The sequence below is a fragment of the Pectinophora gossypiella genome, chromosome 11, assembly GCF_024362695.1.
Source record: "Pectinophora gossypiella chromosome 11, ilPecGoss1.1, whole genome shotgun sequence".
Classification (NCBI taxonomy): Eukaryota; Metazoa; Arthropoda; class Insecta; order Lepidoptera; family Gelechiidae; genus Pectinophora; species Pectinophora gossypiella.
The window spans coordinates 16,689,403-16,701,702 of NC_065414.1; positions in this window are offsets into that span (position 1 = coordinate 16,689,403).

The window sequence follows — 12,300 nt, forward strand, 5'->3', positions numbered from 1 at the left end:
TCCGTTTTAAAGACAATAAAAGATAACTTTGTCTACTGAAGCTTTAAAACAGGTATCTACTCATCAAAGTAGATTTCTTAATTAAAAAGACTTAAAATATGACCCATACCACGACTTTGAATAATCGTAGAGGTGAATCAAATAATTATGTTACAGCCCTCGCGCTTGATGCACATGATATCGAAGGCTTTGACCAATAGCCGTACGACGTCCATCCACGTAGGTATATATAGGTTTCGCTGCATTTATTGGTCGAAACCCTCGATATAAATCACGCCGCGCGCGGCGAAGTAACCATGCAGACTCTGCTGAGATTAATATTTGTTCAATGGGCTTACAGAAGATATGTTGCTAAAGCAACGAGCGACCGATAGCAGCGTTTGTTTCCAAGACCCTCTGTAATGGAAACAATGACTAGACATAATGAAAGTATTCCATCTCAAGTGAAATTGCAAATTTTTCGCGGCCACCTCAGAGCACTTCCACCTCTCTCGTTAAAATTCTGGCTAGATTAAAATTCCTATGACCAGGAATGATTTAAGGATCGAGGTCTGAGGACAATGTTGCTTTAAGTAGAGACTATGTATAAAGTTAGAATAATGTCCATAGTTTGAAGGTAAAATTGCTAAGTTAAATGATAAAGGAATCGTTGACTTTCTGGTTCTAGTATACTTAACTACTACATAGGGAATGCCACAACATAATTTAAGATCAGGTTTATTAACTTCATTAAAAAAAATAAAGTAAATTGCTATTATGAGGGCAATGCAGCCAATTAGACCAGTCCAAAAAACATTATTCATACCTTAACAATTTGCCTTTCAACACAGAAAGAGTTCGGAATATTAGCAAGTGTAACATGTGGACTATGAGTATGATGTAAACACGAGTTTAGAATTACAATACTACAGTTTACAATACCGACAGCAGACAAGCACCTACTTACACTTACATCTAATTACCTACTGTGCATTAAAATATAATATATTTACTTCTATATTCGAATATTAATATTATTTGATTGTCGAATTTGTTTTCGAATTCATGTTTGAATACGATAATGCTAGAGAGATGATTTACTTTCATATTCTTAACATTCATAACGCGAAAAAACGAATTTATAACAATGTCTATTCGCAGATGTCTGTAGATTTTCACTCTTAGAGTAAAATGGGTTTAGCATTGAAGCCTCTAATCCCTGGTATGCTCAGATGCGGGTTGGCAGGCGTAAAACCTTCACACAATGGGTTCTACTCAGATAAACGCTTTTTGTATAATATTGGTTTTAGAAATTTTCTTTACTTGGCATACAAAAAAATACTGTTTCAGGACAAATTTATGCCTGGAAGCCAGACCGACATACTTTTAGAGTCACTGATTAAGTTATTTTGTGGCAAGCAAGAATTCGTACATAAATAGCCTATATATGTCCCACTGCTGGGCACAGGCCTCCCCTCAATCAACCGGAGGGGGTATGGAGCATACTCCACCACGCCGCTCCATTGCGGGTTGGTGGAGGTATTTTTACAGCTAATAGTCGGGACCAACGGCTTAACGTGCCCTCCGAAGCACGGAATCAACTTATCTTACTAAAGGACAGTCTCACAAAGTGATTTCGACAATGTCCCCATCGGGAATCGAACTTGGACCTCCAGCTCGTGAGCCTAACGCTCTAACCACTAGATCACGGGGGCTGTTTCTAAGTACTACTAATATGAAAATAATAAAGTATAATTTCTAACATGATGGACTTATGTTATGAACGATAGGCTGGTCCTTTGTCACCATAAAGTTCATCTTCAATTCGTTGCTCCGTTTTGCCTTGAAAGACGGACAAATAAAAAGACACACATACACTTTCGCCTTTAAAACATTACTGTGGATAGTTTTAAGCATGATACAGAACTTTTTACATTAGAAACTTATTAAAAGGTTCGTGCATGGCATTCGGTGTATTCAGACATCATTACTTTTCGTGAGTTCGTGTCCTTTAAAAGATGAAAAGGACGTCAGCTTAAAACTAGTCATGTGTAGTTCCCGGCTAACAACGGGTTTTTTTTTTTGCCCCCGACCCGCTTTAGCCAATATGATTTTTCTGGGTCTTTGGCAAATTAAACATCGAAAGAAACAACACGTAGGCCTATCGGTACGCTTGAACGTGACAGGAATGTGAAATCAGGGGCCAGTGACAACCTGTGCCCTGAACGTGATTATATTCCTAATTTTCTTACGAAGGCCAAGAATTGATCTTGCTATTAAGTATATAATGGTGCTAATTCCTGTAAATACCATCTAATTTTATTTTAAGTTATATCTGTCATTAAAATTATTTTTTTTATTAATTATTAATTATATCTGTCACTAAAATGAATAAGATCATTTTTGATCTCTCACGTCTCACATCTATGCGTCAGTTAACCAAACTTGCCGAGGAATGGCCGATTCAATTAAGTCACACACCAGAATATTTATAGTTTTGTGTAAAACCCTTTTAAAATAACCATCCAGAGGATGCTCCGGGGATGTAGCTTTAAAGGGCGCTGAGCTGGAGGAAGTTTCATAATTAAAATATTTGGGTTCTCAAATATGAAATGACTCCAAAGTCATCGGAGTTGCCAGCCCGGATAACAGGTGCGGTGGCAGCCTTTGGAAAACTTAAAATATTAGTGTACAAAGTCTCAGCGGCGTACTTGATACGTAACACTTTAAATGTCTAAGGTCCATCCTTCGCATAAAGCGGCAAGATGGTTTTCCAATAACAGAAGTATTACGTCGTTCTGGCATATTCGGAATAGAAGCTCTCATCATAAAACATCACCTACGATGGTGCGGTCACGTCCTGCGAATGGATGACAGAAAGGTTTTCTATTTCGAGGTGTCTAGAAGGAACTGTGAACAAGGTGGACAATACCTGCGGTACAAAGACGTACTCAAGCGCAACCATGTGGCTTTCAACATGCCAAGTGATAGTTGGGATGAGTGTGTCTGAACCTGGAATAGCGCGTGATATAGTCCTCGAAAATCTTAGTCCAAGACGCCAAATACGGAAAACTCAACGGAAACCTTCCTACAATTACACGGTAAACTCGGCTGGCCAGCTTGATTGTATGCCATGTGACCAGATCTTCAATTCGAAGTTCGGTTCCGCTAGCCACGTCAAAGTCTACCACAACAACGACTTGGGATAGACACAAATAGAAGTCACCATCAACGGATACGGCTTGGGTGACATGATGACACGCACACTCCCGGTCTTCCCAATCGTAATTTTTAGCTGTGTGAACCGCCCAACCAGGACCTGCCCATACTTACTTTGATATGTTGAAGTGATGCGGGCACAAGGTTTCATACAAAATTGCGATGACTGAAATGTTAACATTATTTCTTTTTTGTTTTGGAAAAACGTTTTAAGTCCTTTCAAAAGAAAATGATAGTTGTTTTATACGACAAAAAATTTTAAAAAAATGTAGCATAAATAGCTGAAGTCAAATTCTATGAATATTTTCGGTAAAGGCAAAACAGTTCAAGTGCCAATTTTACTTTTAAACTGTCGAAGGCAAAACGGTTGAAGCGACAATATTTATAAAATCTGGATTAAAGCAAAAAGATTTAAGCGCCAAATCTATTTTCGTTTCGTCTAAGGACAAATGATTTAACCGACTTATCTATAACAAAACACTGTCAGGGAAAACGCTTTAACAGACTTCGAATCATGAAAATGAAAAGACATAACAGCTTATGTGACCGACTCATATCCCGGAATACGACTGATATGCCACCCGCCCAGAATTTTGTGCATTTTTTTGTCGGTTAAAACACGGGTTTTTAAAAATGTACCCAAAGTGCTAATTGGTTGAAGCGCCAAAAAGTAGCTTCGATTGATCTGAAACCAAGATCAGTCGACGCGGAAAAAATCGCTGATTCCGAATATATATATAAGTCAATTTCGCCCAAAATGTCGCTTAAACCCTTTTGCCTTTCAACCCTCGATATTATACCCAGTCCTAATCGCCAGCTATGTTATTGTAAGGTAGTGTTTTGCAAAACGTTTTTGTGGTCGTTTTGGAATACATTTAGGTACCTAGGTACTCAAATACCACGGATACCTAATCCCTCGTGTTAAAACACTACAAAAACAACCCAATTTTAGACAAGAAATAGGGCAGGAATGATCGACGGTTTGGATTCTTATAAGTAAATATAACCATACATTAACAACCTGAGATATATCTATGTTTTTTCTTATGTTTTTATGTCATATCAAAATATGATTAATAAAAATGCAAATGCCGTTTTATTTAATATATTACACAATCTTTTTCAGTTTTTTATTTCGCTATAATAAATTCTTCTACTATATTTGTTATCCGATAACCATGAATGATGTATAATGAAATAGATACGAGAGTTAGAATGTGTGGGTGTTCCGGGAGACGGCAATAAAAAGTGAGAAATGTGGTCGGGGAGGGGCGAGCACTCTACCCGTGTCATTTTAAATCGGCGAGCGTTATATGTAGTGACATCAGTACCAGAGAAACGTGAAGTGAACACTTGTTGTTATAATGTCGTGCTATTGATTGTCCTGTTTATGGTCAAGTCAACCATAAATATTTTAGCTATACATAAACATAAACAGCCTATATACGTCCCACTGCTGGACACAGGCCTCCCCTCAATCAACCGGAGGGGGTATGGAGCATACTCCACCACGCTGCTCCAATGCGGGTTGGGAGGTGTTTTTACGGCTATTAGCCGGGACCAACGGCTTAACGTGCCCTCCGAAGTACGGAATCATCTTACTTTTTCGGACAATCAGGTGATTCAAGCCTGAAAAGTCCTTACCAAACAAAGGACAGTCTCACAAAGTGATTTCGACAATGTCCCCATCGGGAATCGAACCCGGACCTCCAGATCGTGAGCCTAACGCTCTAACCACTAGACCACGGAGGCTATAGCAATACTAAAATAGTTTTGATAGTCTGTGGCTAGTTAGTAATTGGTTGTGCCATAAAATAAATATCGTGATTCTGTAAATCCGCCTTTTTCAATGTTGCCCTCATCGAGCTACTTGAAGGACTTAAAACTGATAACCTCCTTCTTTTTTAAAGTCGGTTAAAAAGAACACAAATAACAATTAAAAACAAATGTTTTAAAACTTCTGGTAAAAAGTTTGGACAATAATACTTTGTCAAAACTTGTTTACGAAACTATACGCGGTCCGTACGACATTACAGAAATAACAAATTGAAAGATGACTACGGAAAAGCAATAAAACGGCGTAATAAAAGAAAAACCCTAAGACAAGAAAATATGAGAGTGCATCTTACTCCGCGGTTCCGTAACGTATACTTGATTGATAGAAATGGCACTTCTGTAGGTAGAATGGAAGATCACAACTTCATCAAAAAACATTATCCTCCTCCTTTGGCAGTCGTACGTACAAAGCGGTCTAAAAATAACTAAGTAAACAGATTATGTAAGAAAATAGTGTGTAATGGAAATCCTTTTTATTTAATTATTTTAAAACAGCAAGTTTATAAACCGCACTGGCCATTTCAATGTAAAAAAACTATTCTAAAAGCCTTTAAAATAAAAAAATACACTATTATTTTCTTTTCTTTTTTCGCTATAAGGCTTTGATATTCATTTCGGCCAGGACTATTAATTATAATTAAAACTCATTTGCACCGTTTCACTTTTTAATGTTTACTTTTTTAAATTTAGAACGGAAAAATCAAAATGTGACCTTACGTAAAATGAGTTTTGTATGCTGAAGCACGAAAATGTTAATCATGAAATGAAATGCCTCTCAAACCTACTAAGATAATACTGTGAAGTGGTCTGCAAATAAGAAGATACTTGACAAGTTGCTGACGAACGCTCTTCTTGTCATCTTGGCTCTACTTAGCCTAACGTAGCGCCCTACTTCATGGTAATATCATGAAAAAACACGTAATTGAATGATCAATAATACATTGTTCCGTATATATTTTTTATGGTGGTTCTTCATATTATATACAAGACACGCTCTTACACAATATTTTAAATTTCGCTTTTGAACCTAGCACGAGAAACGAAGTAAATATTGCTACATATTTTATTACCTATCTCAAAGTGACTAAAGTAGGAATCAAACAGGTGAGATTTATTTCCTGAAACATTTTCTTTGTGAAGCTGAAGTAATAAATTATTCCTCCAATGCATTACATAATTAATACTTCTTTAGCTTCGTTTCATTTGAGAAGTCCATATATCTATCAACAAAGGTGATTAAAATTGGCCTCGCATTCCGTTCTAGAGATCAAATGGCTGGGAGATGTCTTTCGTCTAGCATTCTAATTACATTATAAAGTTGGTGCTATACCCAACCATTCGTAAAATGAGATTTGTAGACAGAAGGCTGGTATAAAGATTAATTAAGTAAAAGCTATGCAATTTTGATCCTGTTTTTCAAGCCTTACTAAAGCTTTGCTAAAATTGAGATTTCAGTGTATCTATAGTAAGTTGATTAGCGTTTCCTAAGCTATTTGTTCATAGGTATTTTCTGCCTCTTATAGAACCTGTATTAACCTGAACCTGTATTATTTTTTCCATTTAATTACCGGTGGCTTGAAAAAAAATTAGTCATTACCCAAGTGCGAAAACATGGCGCATGCACGTAGAGGCGAGAACGTACCGGGACGGAAAACGGCAGTTTTTATAAAATTGCGCTCGTATTCCTACGTGTCTGAGTGCATAAAAACTGTAAAATACCGCAACGCTTCTTATCGGACATCTGTGTGCCGTGAGCTTAATAATTTCTCCAACGTCTGTGGCCACTCCATCCGAAGTGTAATTATCTTGTGTAAAACATCGGCGTCAAGTTGGTGCGGAACAAAGGCACATCTTTATCAAACGTCCGTTGCAGTGTTCATTACTGTCACACAACACGATTTCCACAGACGTCTCTAGAATACTTCTAGATTTTTTTAATGAATTAAAAAAAATGTCCTAAATTATTTTTTTTAATCTTTATTTAAGAGCTTAGTCACAAACAGAACCTATGTCGCTCTATAAGGCAACAAAAATGAGTACTAAAAACAAATTACATTACTTATCTTAAGTCTACGCCTCATCATCATCAGCCGTACGACGCCCACTGCTGGGCATAGGCCTCCCCCAAGGATCTCCACGACGATCGGTCCTGCGCTGCCCGATCCAGCGGCTTCCCGCGACCTTCACCAGATCGTCGGAGTAGTTTACGCCTATATTGACCAATTTATAAAGTGCTTTGGCCTTTTTCGATAATGGGTTTGCCAAAGCAATGTTACATCCTCCAACATATCTTAAGTCATCAAAAGAAATGTACAAATTGAACCTCACGGACTCATTTCGAGTACACTCCATCAAAATATGGTATACATCTTCTACCACTAATGTCCTAAATAACAACTTAACAAGTAACGCAGGTGCAGCTCATTAGTTTTTTAAGGACATCTAGAGCCCTGTGTCGATGTTTTTCTCGCAGCTACTTTTCCTCTTATACGGGTTGTGAAAATTATAAACATTTCGAAGGAAAATATATTTATGTAAAGTGTTACCTAATGTTTTAAGTTTACGCGGTTATTATCATAATTAAAGCACATAATAACGGGTTCTTACCGCGTTTAAATGGGGATATAAGACTCCCGATATTTCGACACTGTTACAAGTGCCATGATCACGGGATGACTGATGAGATTGGAGTGGAGTAGGTAGATCCATAATTTTCTACGGGCAGACATATCTGTCTACCCTCTTTCTTTGCCGCTTGTTTATGTTTTTGATATCGGAATGTTCGGAACCATCTGAACTCGCACGAAACTCATTACGACAAACCGCACTCACTGTGTCCTCACGTTTTTTCCCCACATTTAGGCCGTTCCAAGCTTTTTACAACACCTACTACTGGATTCCACATGCTCGATAATTTCAACCCGTCTTGAAGGCGTTTCATATCCCCATTTAAACGCGGTAAGAACCCGTTATTATGTGCTTTAATTATGTTACCTAATGAATAAAGATAAGTTTGAATATCAGAGTTCACTACCTAACTTTGGATTAACATATTATCTGTCGTATCATCTTATCTACTGCAGTTTTTAATCGACTGCGACAATAGTCTCAGTTCTCCTTTTTGTAACTAAGTTCATAGCGACTAAAGCAGAGTCAATCATTTTAATTATGTGATTAAGACACTTTCTTTCTATTCAGAAATGACTGAATCTTTTAGTTTATTCTCCAGTTCATAAAATCGGAGCTTTCACACTGCATTGTCAGAGACGCTCGTTATTTTTTGAACTTTTGGCAGTTATTCAACTGCGGGTAGATTCAGTAAGAACAAATACCAATTCAAACTTAAGTCACTTTGGCTTATCGGGATTTGTGATGTTCCAAACTTAAGTGACATATATCTCACTTGTTGTGAAGGGTCGCCGTTACTGCTTGACGTAACACAAACTCACACCCTTCGTTATTCCTGTTTGATATCTGATGTGGACACAGTCACAAGGTATCGCAATATTTATATAACAGTTTCTACATTTGACAGACAGTTTTAGTAAGTACCTACTCAGTATCAAATTAAGGAAAAATAAATATTTTATGTTTATTTTATTTTATTATTTATCAGTCAGATTAGGTGTCGCGAGAAAATAGAAATCTGTTGCTTGATACCTATATCCCAGCAGGGTATAATATCGTAATGTGATTAAAAGTAGAAGAAAATCAGATTAAAAGCTCATTGTGCCATCTACATCTCCAAAAAAGCTTCTTCCTAACAAACTAAAGTGAATTAAAGGCTAAACATGTAACAAATTAGTCCATTAATCTTATCTAATAATAGGCTAGGTACACTCTACACTGAAGCCTAGATAATAGGGCATTATAAGAACTTACTAATTGGGTAGAACTTTTAATGCAAAGTAAATTTAATTTTCAGCATAAAATATTACCTATCCCAATTTAGGTCAGTGACTGGAAAGTAGCAGGGAGCCCATAAAGTGGCGGTTTTATATAAAATCAATTACGGGACGACACTTTCGGGCAAAGGGGATGATTTATAAAGTTTTTCAGGAGCTGCTGGCATCCTGCCAAATATTCATTGACATCAGAGATTTTAAAGGATTTCCTCAAATTATATTATAGATTTCTATGATCCTTTGACATTGTCAAAGACCCTAACATATTTTTGATCAATTATCAGCCAAGTAGTACATTTTTCAATGAAGAACACCGAGAAATTGTCTTGGATGATAAAATAAAATCTTCACCAATGTTAAATTATGACTTTAGCCCAAAAGAACAAAGTTAAAATTCGACAAAGATTTCAATTGAGCACGGGTAATGAAATATCTTTATTTCAATGTATAATTACGACCGGTCCGAGTCAACTTTTCCTTCCTGTGCCAAAAAAGTTGAAAATTTGTATTCGGAAGGCGTCGGCAAAGGGAGGGGTATCCACGTTGTATTTCCTAACTTCCCGACATCAGACAATACTTACCTAGCTATCGAAAATCGGGACCTTTCTATACGGAAAATGTTGCGCATGATTGGTCCTAAAAAAATTGGATATTGACCTAAATAGATTATGTTCACAAAAGTGCAAATATTTTGAACACAAAACGAATAAATAGCTGTTTTAGCTGCTGAGGTGGCCATAAAATTATCATACAAATATACCGATATTGTTTCGAAACTTTTTACATTGACCAAGTTTGAAAGAACAGTACCTAGCGAAAAACAACTTATACAACAGAATTAGCCCTCGAGCGATTCAAAACATAATGATAACATTTTGCTGTTACGCGGTTGAAAACATGAGTAAAGGTTAGCATCGCAACCACACCCCTTCCACAATTAAACGCTGATGGCAATATAAATCCCGTTCCCTTAAACGTCGTCGCCACACTGTATGCGGCGCTGAAAACCTTATCAAATTAAACAGATTACTCCCCGAGGTTTTGCGTCCCTGAGACCACATTATTCAAATTAAACAGATATTATGAAGTCAATTTTACCTCCCAAATAGGAAGACGGCGATTCCTCGACTTTTCTTATTTAAATTTATGCATAAAATAAGACTGCTATTAATATTCAAAGCAAACGCGTTTAGGCATTTAGTCTGTACCGCGAGCTTAAAACAGTCATAAAAGTTGGTTGTGGTTTTAAAACCGAAAAACTTTTTAATGACAAAGCGTTAATTAGGTTCGTCCTATCTGGTTGTGGCGTGAAGCTGTTAAAGTCTGCGGCGGGCGGTCGGTCTGGCTTGTTGACAGGACGGAGGTCAACGTTTCACTCTCCCAAACAAATGTACCTATGTTTTTCTTAAATTACTAATTACTTACTTTGCTTCGTCATTTTAAACATCTTATAAAAATCAGATAAAACTCCTTTGATATTTTTATAAACAGAGGAACTATGTATTTGTTATAATTCCCATGCTAACAGTAAGTAGAAAATAGATAAGTACACTTGTACCTATCACCTCCTTAAATTATTACAAAATCTTTATAGTTCCTTAAATTAATTAAACCATTATCATTTAAATTCGCGCCTCAAATAATGTTTTGTTAGCAAGTTAGGCACACAAAGCACACATACCTAATGTAAATTCATTTAGTTTAGTAAATCTCTACCTCGTAGTGAATTACCCGCCCCTGTCGCCTTGAATTAGCATAAATAACTAATTAAAATTTATACAATATGAACGTCGCAACTTTCTTTATCGTGTTTATCTTTGCCTGTCATTTCATTATAGTAATTAAAACGAGATATACTCATATACTTATAGATAGAAAGATTGTAGAAACATTATAAGTTTCTTTTACGTAATGAAATTATATTATTTACTTTTAATTGATTGAGCGTACCTTTCTTGTTTCCTACTTGCCATAGTTATGCAAACGACGTTTAACGTCATTCATAAAATTCATCATGATTACATAATGAGGCACCAAAACTCGCCGGAATTAAAGGGATAGAAAGGAAACCCTATTTGTTGTGAAGTAAGTTGTGTCCCGCGAGACCACAGGGTCCGACACTCTGAATTGAGTTAAAAATTCGGTGCTACGTAGCAATTCGCTACATGACATTGTGCATTTTCGGTTTTATGAAGCTCAAGACATACAGAGGCGGTAACGGGAGCGTTACGTGTGCGTACTTATTTATGCGATTTTATAAATACCTACAAGTTCACATAGAGTTCACGCAGCGCAGCGCAGTTTCATACAAAGTCCCGCGTCCCGCCCGGCAATGCTTCCGGTACCTTCTGTTTGCATTGGCCTTAAAAGTCTCGAAAACTCAAGCAATGATTAATGTTCCTACAGTCAGCTGATCTAAAGTCAAAGTTTTGTGGTAAAAGCTTTTATGTTTCAATACCAGCGATAAAATATGAAGATTTAGTACGGAAAAAAATGCCAATTTAACTATTTTGTAAGTAATAAAGTTGTAGGTCGCAATCAGCAACCGCGAGCGGTCAAAACGGGAAAGTCCGACCCTAACTTTCTCGACCTCAAAGAGTCTCGAACCTAATTAAGGACTAAAATCCTCTTTGATCCTTCTAAAATAATGAGTGGCCCTTTACAGAATATATATTGACGGTTGCTGATCAATGCTTCGGTAGAGTCTACTTACTTTTTAATGAATCTCTATTCCATAAATTAAATACCAGTTACTTGTCTGAAATGAATAAATAATAAAATATAATAAATGTATATCTGTATTTGATAAAGAAAATTCTTAATTTAAACATTTTGGAGAAGTATGTAAGTTCTAAGAGTATCTAGTCTGTATGTAAAGTACCTACGTAAAAATAAACAGTAGTATATTAAGGAACCCACACAGTAAATAAGCCCTAAATAAGGGTTTGACAACATAATTACATGTCGGCCGAACACGTACGAGAGACTGAGTATCAATTTAAGGGAAAAGGTAGAATACAGGTGCAGGGTAATTTCAGGAGAAGAAATGAGTGTTTTGTAGCAAAATATTCTCGTTGTTAAATTAGATAGATTTATAAATACTGTCAAAAATTTTTAAAGCGAATAAAGAAGGAAAAATAGTAAAGGTAAAGAAATAGTGGTAGTGAAGTACTAGTGTAGTGAAGTACCAGTGTAGTGAAGTGTTTAATCAGTGACGTACTCGTATATAGTGCGGTGGAAAAGTGAAGTGACGGTGTCGAAGTTGCTCTGTGCAAGTATTGCACTGCTAGTGTTGCAAATAAAACTTTTCCTTGGACTGTGTGAATTTCCTTCCAATCCCGAAACTCAATTCGTAACAATA